The sequence below is a fragment of the Mixophyes fleayi genome, chromosome 3, assembly GCF_038048845.1.
Source record: "Mixophyes fleayi isolate aMixFle1 chromosome 3, aMixFle1.hap1, whole genome shotgun sequence".
In the NCBI taxonomy this organism is placed as follows: Eukaryota; Metazoa; Chordata; class Amphibia; order Anura; family Limnodynastidae; genus Mixophyes; species Mixophyes fleayi.
The window spans coordinates 316333104-316346594 of NC_134404.1; the positions used below are offsets into that span (position 1 = coordinate 316333104).

Sequence of the window (13491 nt, forward strand, 5' to 3'; positions counted from 1 at the left end):
GGAGAAAAGTATCCCCACAAGATGGGTATGAGTATGTTAATCGATCCATCCGAGTAGTAAGTCCACTATTCCGGTATGATTTTAGCCACAGAAGTATTTAGGTCAACAATATGAGGATTAAGAATATTACCTTGATCTTCCGGTACCTGTTTACTCCGCTGGAGCACTCATTCCACCTTGTTATAGATTCGGGGTGTAATGAACTGCTAGTGGTCTCCGATGTTATGCTTCTTGGCTAGATTTTTTTCCAAAACCGTGCTTGCAATCCACTCCTCTTGTCTGTGAATCTATACAACTCTCTGCTAGTTCCTGTGTGGTAATAACCAGCTGACGAGTTTCATCCAATCAGTTTGGTCTTTTTCAAAGGAGACACAGCTCATTAAGCATACTTGCTTCCTCTACTGAAATGTCTGGGAGATTAACAGATTTCGGCAGAGTAGGCCACCCTTTTGGATCCCGCTTCACCTTCTTCTGAAGCTAGTGGGGTCTTGATGGTACGATTCAGTGCGAATGGTGTCACCCTGGCTTTCCCCACACAAATTTTGCTGCAACACTGTGGCAGCAAGGCTGTGATGACGCGACTTGCCCCTCCCCCGCACTTGTCCCCTGTACCACCCCTGCGGAATCTCCTGAAGGGGAGGTCCAAACATTAGGCAAGTATGTCCTTAGGTTTGTTCATGGTCATAGGGAAATGCACAGAACTATCTCTAGCACATGCATTTCCCAATTATTGGGGCAAAGGAACACTGTTTTTGTTACAGAAACAGCTTTGTATATAGCTTTGATTTCACCTGAAACAAATGGCCCTGTCTCTTTAGTGATGCGCAGAGCCTTTCTCATTACTAATGTGCTGTTATCCATCTTTCTATGTATTTGTATGAAGTTCTCTTACAATAATTGCTGCATGAATCACTGGCAGAAAACATTTTAGGCTGTAATTAGGTAATCGAGCATATTAAAGTATTTCATATCCTCAACAGCAAAATGCTTGTCATTTGTGTCTAATTGTCTAACAAAGTTGTACCCTTGTTTTTACAATTTATTTCAATGCAAATTTAATTTGGTAATTGTCTCCTTGCTATTGTTTGCACTTTTGATCCTGTTTGATTAATGTTTATCTGGTGAATGAATAGACATGTAAGTTGTACTAGGTTTTCTGTCATTCTGAAGCCCTGTAACTGTAATGTGATGGTGAATTATGGGATATTAAGGGTACAAAGGTAAAAAATCACAGTTACCATTCAATTTAAAGTGTCCCTTCCCCCACCCGCAGTACAAACCTGTGCTAAAATTGGTACTGTCCCGAGGGGGCGTGGCCACGCGTGGTGCACCTTTAGGTTCCGCCCCTGTCAATCATATGCAACTTTGGCCAATCGCAGCAGGGGGTGGGGCCACGATGCCACATTTACCACACCCCCACCATATTTAACAATGGCGACAGCTGGATCTGGGATTTTGCCTGCTCTCTCGGGAGTCCGGGAGAACTCCCAAAAATTCGGGAGTCTCCCGGACATTCCGGGAGAGTAGGCAACTATGCCTAAAATTGGAAGGAATTTCCCCACTGAAATCTGGACATTGGAAGGAATGTGAGCATGTACTTTTTGCACCAAAATGAAACATTCACAAGTATTTGGGAACATTTTCATATATATTGTTAGAATTCAAGTTTTTTTTTAATCACATGAATATAAATAGCTGGCTGAGTTTATATTGTCTTATGTAATCAGGGATACACTGTTTTGAGTTCCCTGGGGGCCAGCAGAGATGCAGAAGTACAAGTGCCACTTCGGGTCGCAGGAGAGAGCTGATCACTGTGGTTCTAGCTCTGCAGGAAAGAATTACATATATTTTGTTAGGTAAAGCTCCAAAACTTCACAATGCAATAATATCTTAATTCTCAGGTTATTGAAGCTAATGAAGTAAATGGCCGTAGATTTTAGCCAGACAGTAATGTAGTAATATAACCAATTGATTTTTATTATACTTGTTGCGTGTTTGTTTGTTTTTTTAACTCAACCTGTAGCTGCATAAGGCGATAAATAAGCAATCAGCTATCACCAGTGGCTGTGACACCAATGACTGGGGGACATTTATGAAAATTGGTGCAAAAACAACGGTGACAAATAGGTGCTGTAACCAAAAATCAGGATTTTGCTCTCATTTTCTAAACTGTAAAAGAAAATTAGACAATTAAAATCTGATTAGTTGCTATAGGTTACAGCACTATTTTGCAGAATTACTTAATGTAAAACTGTTTTCAGAAATGTTGTCATATGTATTGTAACACTAGCACACCAGGAGATACACAGCATTGGAAAAATGCAATGGACACTGCCAGTGAAGTGTGACCTGCATCAAATGAACGCTATAGCTTTACCAGTGAAGGCTTAAATTTGATAAATGTTCACCTGAGGTGATTTCTAGGGCTGGTGCAAGCCCTAGGGGTACCTTAAGTGCCCCCTCTCTCTCATGTTACACCCCCACCCTTGCTACTTCTTACCTTTGCAGATGAGGCATTTTCTCCTCTTGAGACTGAGAATGTTGCGCTTGGCTATGACATCATAACTAAGCGCCACACTCCTAGCGTAACTCTGACATGAAAGAGCAGCAGCCAGCAGCTTCATATGTAAGAAACTGCTGTCTGCTCTCCTTCATGTCAGCAGCTGTTGCTCCGTGTGGGGGCATTAATAACACTGAATTGGTGGCATTATGTCCATACTTGCCAACTCTCCAGGAATGTTCCCCCACGCGACACAACGACATTTCTGTCGCGGGGGGGGGCAAAATGATGCATTAGGCCACAAGCCGCCCCCTCCCACCCTCCAGTCACGCCCCTCTCCCGGAAAGAACTTGCCCAAAGTAGGCAAGTATGATTATGTCACTCATTCAAGTTTTTTAGTAGATCTCTAGTAGCCCCTTAACCATTGGCACGCTAAGCAATCGCCCAGGTTCATCTAATGGTAGTGCTGGCCCTGATTATTCCCAAATGAGTAGCTAATGTAGCCGTTGTAATCCTAAACAGAACATTCTGGGCTTGATTCATTAGGAAATGTAAATGCCGGCACGCGTTGTATTTTGTGCAAAATCGTTCCGCGCATGCCCAAAACCAGACCAGTGAATGCAACAACAACCACTTCATCTTCAAGTACAAAGGACACTTCCGACAGCCTGCGATTTCATGGGCGGAATGGGGAGGGGAATGGGCATATGCACGTAGTCAATGTACAATAAGGGCGTGCCAAGCTCGATCGCACACAGCTACACTCGATTCAGTCTTTAGGCATGTCAAAGTTACATGCTTTCCTGTCATATCCCTTGCACAAGCTACAGGTCGGGTGTGATAGTCTTAGTGACTTCTGATAGCGATCACGGACGTGATGGCGTTTGCAGCTAGAACATATGTTTGCAGTCAGGAGCATCTGTAAAAATGCAATTTATGTACAGTTGACATTAATACCATACTAATAAATGTATTTTATGGGAAGGGGGGATGATAAAACACTTTCTTTTTAATGTTTTGTCATTAATGATTATATTTATAACAGGTTACATTAATTTAATTTCTTTTTTCTGTGCACTCTACTGGGACTTTATATCCCACATATGTATTGTACATATCCTGCAGTGTCTTGTCTGTCAGAGTAGAGCGCACCTAGATGTTTCTTCAGACCCAGACCTTCAATATGGACGTACATATTCCCGAATTTCGCATATTTTCAAAAACAAAAAATACCCAATGCGTTCACTTTGCCTGCCTTAATGAATCAGACCCTCTTTCGGGATAAATAGGAGAACTACTTAGTCTACATACTAATCTTGCAGATTCTAAAGATCATTCTTATGGAAATACTCTGTGATTTGTTTTGTAGTTTATTAGGTAACCATAGGCTCCAGTGAGAAAATTGATGGGATTTGTTAACAAAATGCTTATCCAGCAATCTAATCATCTTGGAGGCTATTAAAAGTCTTCCCATGGTTGCATTCAGCACAATTGTATTTATTTTAAGATTTTTTTTTAAAGAACCACCTTCGCATTGTTATTTGGACGGTGACGAAAATCAGGGCAGCCCTCAAGTCATGCATTTAACATCCAGTGAGAATATACACAGAACAGTTATATACATAATACTGCGCTATTATAACATTCCCCATATTATCTCCCCCTAAATCTCTCAGTTGACCTATGCACAATGAACGCTGAATTAGTGCAGTCTTATTTACCATGTAGCCAAGTGTCTGATACAAGAACAAAGGCTGAAAATCCCTGTTGGCATTGAGAATGCTCAGTCAGTTGAGACTGACTCACTGCTTCATTGATTAAGGACCTCACACTCCTGTGAGAGCAAGGATATGTCAGAGGGAATAGAAAATACTGTAAATTATATATCAGGACAGTGTTAAGCCATCCGGATCTATTTGGCTGTTGTAGGAGCTATCCCATAACTGCATATGGAACAGCTGTTTACCCTAACTCAAACAGAATCGTCTAAGGTGTTGAACAAATATATATTTTTAAGATAACATTTTCATCAAACAAGAGTCCGTATTTCCCTGACTGTTCATAACAGCCATCAGATTACCATTTCTAGCATAGGGAGAAAAAAAAACCCAATACAGTTGGGTGATGTAGGTGATTTAGGGTAGATATTGATTGCTGCCAAATGTCCAATTTATGGGAAATATTTATTGTTTATGTCTAAGTCCATTAACTTTGCAGAGAGACGGTGTTTCAGGGATAAAATGGTAACGAGCAGTCTAAGGATCAAATGCGTACTGAAAATGCAAAATAACAGATAGTCTGCGGCAGATAAAAAAAAAAATCAGAGATACGGAAAAGCTGGGAAGGGGAGATAATAATTCACAGTATCATATTCTAAATAATTCTGGTCTCACAGTGGGGGATTATTTTTAACTGTTCGCTTTTATTTGTAAGTCTGGTAAAGCTTTAAATGTGTCTTGATGTAATATTTCTATGAAACCATATGCAATCTTTTACTGTTGTTTTGCAAGTTTTTTGTTTTTTTAATTAAGCTGATTCGCTACCATACATTAACGGACTGAAATCCCTTCCTGGGTCTTTTTATGTATTGTGCAAGAATTTTCATTTGCTTTCTCTTATACCTTCCCCATAGCCATTTTGGGCTGACGTTTATTAGCCACGCCCCAAGTGTAACATGACTCCGCCTCCTTTTCAATCATTCTATATGTATGCTGCATCACTCAATCGCTGTTAAAAACCTGCTACAGCAATCTATACCCACATTACTGACACTGATAATCAGATCAGCCATCCAGCAAAACCAGTCCTCAGTAGAAGCATGTGTTGATATTTTTACTGACACAAGAATGACCCCCTTTTTAATTAAAACACCATGGAAAAATAAGTTTGCACAATACATCCAGGGTATGCCCCTGAGATTTCAATGTATTGATGTGGAGAAAGCTGAATTCTGAGGTGCCTGCACAGTTCTTCTCATTTGCCTTAGCAATAACTCTTATTTCTCCACTGGGGCAGAGCGCCTTTCCTGGGGCACAGCGAGACTTGGCTTTTTTAACCTCACAGACAACAGAATCATAACCTTTTTTTAAAAATAAAAAAAAATAAAAAAAGACTTGCTTCCTCCGTACTTTGGTAACATCAGAGAGCAAGAACATTGTTGTTTGTTGAAGTTCTTCAATAATAAAAGTTTTATGTGAATGTTTTCTGTTGTGTGTAATGAGCACGGACCCCATTCATTCTTTACGCAAAATAATAAAATGATTTTCTGAATAAAAATTCTTAAAATATATATTCTTATATATGATTTTGGTATTGAATCTGTTTTGATTTTTTTTCTACTAGACACTTTTAACTTAGAGCTCTTACCTTCTTGAACCTTTAGAAAAACCCAGATTTAAGGACTGCTAAGTTTAAAATTGTATACAACAATATTGTTTCTGGAAACAATCCCTTGTTAACACAGATACCCCAGCCTCTGCTCCTCAGGATACAGTTGAGCTCCGTGGGGGAGTTCTGCAGCTACTTTGGAAAGTCATTGACCAATCCCCTGTGGTCTATTGACCAGAAGGGGATTGTGCAGTTAACACTGGTAGTTAACACTGGTAGCTGTGTAAACACAAGCTGTACTATCAAGATGTGTAGGATCTTCCTTCTGTACCCTGTTCCCTACACAGCCTGAGAAACAGTGTTGTAAATAAATGTTATCAAAGGGGTTGTTAAATAAAAACATTTAATGTCTGTGGTTAGTGTCCATTACATTGTCTCATACATACATACAGTGGAGGCGACCATTCTGAAAGCTGAATAACTATTCCTGACAACGCAGCCTAGTGATAATACTCATTCAAACTGGCACTTATCAAGTAGTGGTGAGAGTCCTGGGGAGGTTTTTATTATCCAGAAATCGATCTATGAACTCGAGATGGACTCTACATCAATGGGAAAATTGACCTCTTGCAGTCGGATAAATGATAAAATCCAGAATACTTTCAAGACCTCCAATGTACTGTCCATCATCACTCCCCGACTAACCTGATCCAGCTTGAGCATTTGTGCAAGGAGGAATTACTCTTTATTGGTGATCAAAGACTACTGGCCGAAATAATTGCCAGAGCTGCCGAGGTGCTTCAGTTTGACCCAACTAACGAAATACTTATTAAATTATGATACTGCCATGTTTTCTTAAATTCTTAAAGTGGTTGGGGCTGAATAGCTTTTCAAGGCATATCTATCTATCTATCTATCTATCTATCTATCTTTCTATCTATCTATCTATCTATCTAATTATCTATCTATCTATCTATCTATCTATCTATCTATCTATCTATCTATCTATCTATCCCATATCTATCTATCTATCTATCTATCTATCTATCTATCTATCCCATATCTATCTATCTATCTATCTATCTATTTTTATCGATCTATTGTCTGTCTATCTTCAGCTATTGAAATTGTATTGTATCTGACTACAGCTATCTCTATGGTTGGACATGTAAAAATGCCTCTGGATATATGTTGACATTACCAGTTTATCTGCCTTCCTGTCACTTTAAAAATAATGATATTTAATAATGTCACATACGTGTAGCGGATTGATGTGACAACAGATCTATATAGAATCCTATACCAGTCATAACACAATTGGAAGCCTTCATTACTGGCTGTTTAGCAAATAGTAAATTCTATAGAAACTGACTGTAGCTTTCTCTTGTCACTTTCCCTTAGCGCATGGAATGGGTTTCTTGTTGTCTGGAGAGACAGAAAATGTTTTTTTTTTATCACTAGTGCTGTGATTTTATTGTTATTTCCCATAAGAAATATGTTGTCTCTTTGTCACACTTTTTTAAAATCTATTATTCATCATTTGACTCTTTCACCAAAGCTGGATTTACTTTGCGGTGGCATCTGGTGACTACTAAGTGACGTCCCAATGTTATGTTACTATTTACTTTGCCAACAGAACTGTGCACTTTACTGTTTTTGTTTTTTTTTTTCAAAATTCTCTAGAAATTTTGTAATGAATTTTTTTCTATTTTTTTCCCCATATTTTTTATATCTTTTTTACTTTGTTTTTTTTTAATGAATCTGGACTTCCAGTTTCAGTATTCCAGTGCACATTAAAACCCCCGTTTCTTGATAAATATATCCCTAAGAGCATATTAAAGGACAACAAGTTATCTTATATAAAATCTATACTAGTAACATTCACAATTATATATAAAACTTTCAATGCAAAAACAAAATGGGAGATGTTTTATTCTATTTGCATTTGCTATGTAGCAAAGTGTAAGCTATTGCTTTCTGATGTCAGCCATTCGCTCCATAAGATGGATAAAAGTAGTAGACTGCAGTGTCTATCACAATACTAACAGTTCCTGATAGTTTTATATTTATATTTGTGAATTTTTTTCATAGCTTTTTTATATTGGTCAACTTGTATTTTAGAATAAGTAGTCCTAATCATTAATATACATCAATGTCTTGATGACTGATATGGATATGTGAGATGCAAACATCCTAAGGCTGAACTGTTCCAAATTGGTGCACCATAGAAAAGCTCCCATTATTTTGCAAAAAGGGCCATTAAACATCCGGTTGCTTATAAAGGAGTTGATAATAACATTTACATTTACTCCCATCCCACCATGACCTCTCTATTGTCGTCAATAACACCACCATCTCCTCTGTCACCCAACTTCGCTGCCTGGGTGTCACCCTCGACTCCTCTCTCTCTTTTGCCCCCCACATTCATTCCCTTGCCCAAGCCTGTCGCTTCCAACTACGCAACATCGCTCGCATCCTTCTTTTTCTCTCTCAGGATGCCGCCAAAACTATCATCCATGCACTCATCATCTCTCGCCTCGATTATTGTAACCTCCTCCTCACTGGCCTCCCCCACTCCTGTCTCTCCCCCCTCTGCTCTATACTCAATGCGGCCGCAAGACTCATCTCCCTTTCGCGCCATTCCTCCTCTGCCTCCCCTCTCTGCCTTGCCTTACACTGGCTCCCCTTCCCCTACAGAATCCTTTTAAAACTCCTCACCACCACTTACAAGGCTCTCTCCAACTCTAATGCCCCTTATATCTCTAACCTCCTCTCCATTCACACTCCTGCCCGCTCCCTGCACTCGGCCAATGACCGCCGCCTCTCCTCCACTCTTATCACCTCTTCCCACTCCAGAATCCAAGACTTTTCCTGTGTAGTCCCCCTTCTCTTTAACAACCTCCCTCATTCAATCCGTCTCTCTCCTACTCTGTGCTCCTTCAAATGTGCACTCAAAACTCACCTCTTCCTCAAAGCCTACCAACCATCTACTTAACCCCCATCTCCTCCCTTTAGCTCATCCTCCCTCCTCTCCTCTTGCCTCAACTGGCTTCTCTTGTGCCTGGTCTGTTTACCCTCCCTTAGGATGTAAGCTCGTATGACCAGGGCCCCCTCCCCTCCTGTCTCCATACCTGTTCTTCCGCTCCATCTTTACTGCATATGACTGGCCGGAGTTTCTGAAGTATTGGTACTTTTTGTTCATTGTTCTGTATGGTTTCACCCTGTATAGTCTACTGTTAGTACTGTGTGCGGCGCTGCGGATACCTTGTGGCGCCTAACAAATAAATGATAATAATAATAATACAATATATATGGGAAAGAAAAGTTAAAATTAATGTTTCAAATATGGAGTTGGTCAATGGGAGGGTATTGTTCTAATGCATCAGACTTCCTGGCTATAAGCCTACAGCAAGACATTACAAAGATCCTTTTAGAGTCTAAATTGCCAATACCATAGGGCATAAACTTCCATTCAATGACATAGCAAGCGTACCTACAACATTTATCTTAACTTCTGCCAGATTAAAGGGACTCGAACATATATTTATTTTTGAGCTTTTAATATTCCATCCTCAGATTGATGAATTTTTATTTCAGGTTTAACATCTCTTTAATTACTACCTGTATTCTTTCCATGATGATATTTATCAGTCTAATGAAAGAGAGGGACCCTGGTACTGATCCAAATCCAAATTACTTATGAAGGTCCATATTCTTCTGGTTCATCTTCAGGGGAGGGCTGGCAAATTTTAGCCCAAGGAAAAAGACTCAACCCAGCAGCCTATTAGGAACATTTTAAAGGAATAAAAATGTAGGTGGCCCAGTGACCCAGCCCAAGGTTGCCCACTGTGGGACTAGCCCGGGGGGGGCATATGATCCCCTGCCACCCAGCCCAGCCTGCCTCTGTTCATCTTAAAGTGGTTGGTCACTTTGGACAATTCCTTGGTAATCCATCCTGACCAATGTTTATCACATAGGACCCCTCCTGATTTCATACTCAGCGGTGGAGGACCCAGTCTCTCCATGGAGCTCTATGCATATCTTGCAGCATATTCATTTTCCCAGTCACAGGGAAAATTAGCAAGATGGCTCTCCAATTCAGGCAACAGGGCTATCCTATGTATAACAGACTACTTGCTTGTGGGGGGCAGATGAATTAAGAAGTGGTTGTCCACTTGGAGATGTACAGGCAGACAAGGGAACTTGCCCATGGAGCTAACACTGGGACAACCAAGTAGATAATGCTATCAGATGAAGTCATAAAAACATAGAATGAAAATGTGTCCATTACTATCTTATTTTCATTGTCATCTGCTGTTTAAAGGTTAATATTTAAAAATAATCAGCCAAGACTCATGCTGTTTGCACGCTTCACATATGTACAGTCCTAATTCTCATACAGGAAAGTCAGTTATCTATAATATAAATGTCTAGTGGCGTGTGTTAGTCTGTCTGTGTGGAAAAAATAAAACCAAGCTGCAGCGCCACCTGCTGGGCGGAGTCATACACTGACCTACTAAATTCTTAGTGTGTGTGGAAAAAAAAAATTCAGAAAGGGCTGAAATTTGGTATACTAAGATGTTTTTAATTTGTTAATTTAATTTGTTAATTGTTAAAAGTGTTTATAAAGATTTAAAAAATATATTTTTCTTGAAGAAGAAGTGACAGTTGGGAGTGGTTGGTGGTTGCCGGGGGTGACAGTGGGGAGTGGTTGAGGCCTGGGCTATGGCCCAAATGCATGACAAGAACCTTTTTAACACCTTAAGTAGCTTGATTTGACTAGAATGCATGAGTATCATGCACGGGTTAACTTGTCTTACATATTTTCTCATTGTCTTTTCCTTCTTTCTCTACCTGGTTTATTCGTGCCTTACACTATAACTCCATAGAAATGGAATGTTTTTGGTTTTTTTCCAAGACTATATGGACATATCCCACGTGTGATGGACTTTTGCGTTGCCTTGCATTATTTAGGTTTGTTTTCTTTCACTTATTTTTGTTTGTCAAAGTCTTGCATGCTTCCATGAAGCTTCAGGCTTGACTTTGGGCTCCCTAAGCGTGTGATACTTGTTTGGCTGAAACAGCCTTGGGCATTCTAAAAATCTAAGTGGCTTTAAGCTTTCATTCTATCCTGGGTTTTTTTAGGATCGAGGCAGGGGGTCATCGTTGTTCTTTGTTTCATGTCATCTTACATTAATTTTTTTCAGTACAGTACTAGCTTTTCAAAGTATTTAACTTTCAGTGCAACTTGATTGTTTGCATAGCTTAGAAAACTTTTTTTTAAAGCACCAGCTCGACAACTAAATATGTTTCAGTAAATTCTCAAATCGAAGAATAATTAGACGTACAAATGGAGCCTAATTTGTTTAGGTAAACATCGAGTTTGAATTCATAAGTTCGCTCAATCAATTGTAAAACTATTTATTGAAGTGTGGTTAGAATGACACATTTCAGCACTGGGGGGTCAACTCCAAACAAGCTATACTTACCCTGCTCCAACAATAGTTAAACTATCAAAGTGCAGTGGTGTTATGGGGGATGCACTTTTTTGGAGTGCTGTGGGACAAACATACAAAAGGCATTACTTCACAGAACCAGATAATGAGGCAGCACGGTGCCTTAGTGGTTAGCAATTTTGCCTCACAGCACCAAGGTCATGAGTTTGATTCCCAACCATGGTCTTAGCTGTGTGGAGTTTATATGTCATCACCGTGTTTGTGTGGGTTTACTCTGAGTGCTCTGGTTTCCTCCCACACTCTAAAAACTTACCTAGTAGGGTAATTGGCTGCTATCAAATTGACCATAGTCTCTCTCTATCTGTGTGTGTATGTTAGGGAACTTCGACTGTAAGCTCCAAGGACTGATGTGAGTTCTCTGTGCAGCACTGCGGAATTAGTGGCGCTATATAAATAGCTGATGATAATGAGCTATTGAATTATCACACAAGGAATTATGGGAGGAGAAATTATTATTTATTTGGACAGTTTATCTCCAAATTGGGAAAATATAAAAAAATGGGCATATATATATATATATTTATATATATATATATATATATATATATATATTTTTATATATATATATATATATATATATATATATATATATATATATATTGTCCATCCACAGTAAGAGTAGCCATTTTGTGTGCAGACCAATGTTTATCCTAAGACATGAAGTAATACATGTTTCATCCCTCAATGATGTCACCAGTAGGGATGCTCAAATTTGTTTAAAATTGGTTCTCAAACTGTTTGAATCGGCCCTAAAGATAATGAATTTGAAATAAACTCAAACTTTAGAATTCAAAATAAATTTGAGCAAGGTTAAAAGGTTTAAACATGGTGAGCTATCTGCTGCAAACTCAAACTTTAAACTCTAATATTTAACCAGGAATTTGATGTTAATGGCAGAGCAGCATGAGATCCTCAACTGCTAGAACCGCTTAGCGAGTTGTTCACCTTTAGTAGTCCCCTTTCCAAGGAGCTTGTTATGTTCCACAGTGCTCAGTTGTCCCAGGACTTAAGCTCTGGTAGCAGTTGTTTATCTAGCACCTCCCCGGTGGAGAGAACAGAACACAGTAGGAGGTAATGAGCAGCCACAATATATTATCAGCTCTGAGCCAGAAATGCAAGGGTTAAAGTGGAGTGGTCTGGCTCTTGTCTGATGGAGTGTACAGCTCACGGTAGCAAGCAGTAAAAAACCAGAACGTATTTGGCAGAACTCAGAGCCAGCCAGGCAGGTATCAGGAGTAGAGAAGATAGCGGAATCCTTTAAACAAGCCAAGGGTCAGGGCAGATAGAGATATCAGAGAAAATCTGTTTAACAAAGCCAAGAGACAGGAGTGGAGAAGACAGCAATTCCTATAAACAATCTAGGTCTAACACTGATAGTAGACCACAGCAGGATACAAGGCAGTCTAGGTCAAGTAGGAAGTATCACCAGCATTGGTATGCTGCCAGGAATAGGTTTATAAAGACAGCAGCACCAATCAGAACTGCAGGATCGTTAGCTGCATGAGTGTGATAGGTATTTGCACAACTGAGGCCTCCCAAGTGAAAGGTGAATGAAGCCTGTAACTATTTGCCTTGCAACCAGCTGAATCAGTGAACTGCAGGAATGATCCTACACATACTATTACCAGTAAGCGGACAGATGATACATCAAACAAACAGGAGATCTCCTATGTCTTAACATTTGGTGGTGACAGTCAAACACAAATCAAACTGGCCAAATAAATTGTGATTATACTGTACACAAGTTTAAAACCTATGAACCGGCCAAATTCAATCAAATTTTACACCAGAATGAAAAATATCCTGCATTCTTATGCACTGTATGGAGTTGACAAGTCCACTTTTAAGAACAATGCTTAGAAATATGTCTTATTTTCCTGATCATGTAAGTACTGTCACAGTCTAAGCAATAGTGAAAATTAGCTGTGACTAATTCCAAGTTAAACAACACAAATTGATAATATGTAGGTACCGGGTGAATATACCCTAATTACTTTATTTGTAACATTTGTATTAACACATCATTACTAGGGCATTTTTTACAGTGTAAACAATCATTATCTTATCACCTCAAGACATTATTTAGCCATCAAAGTTGTTAGCTTAAGCTATGTTACGTTGTTTACAAAGTAATTATAGTTCCACCAT

At 39.3% G+C, this 13491-nt stretch overlaps 1 protein-coding gene across 22 annotated transcripts in view; it reads left to right on the top strand.

Annotated features, from left to right (window-relative positions):
• NRXN1 (neurexin 1) overlaps positions 1–13491 on the top strand; it is a 1083382-nt gene that overhangs the window by 295114 nt on the left and 774777 nt on the right. The window lies entirely within an intron of this gene.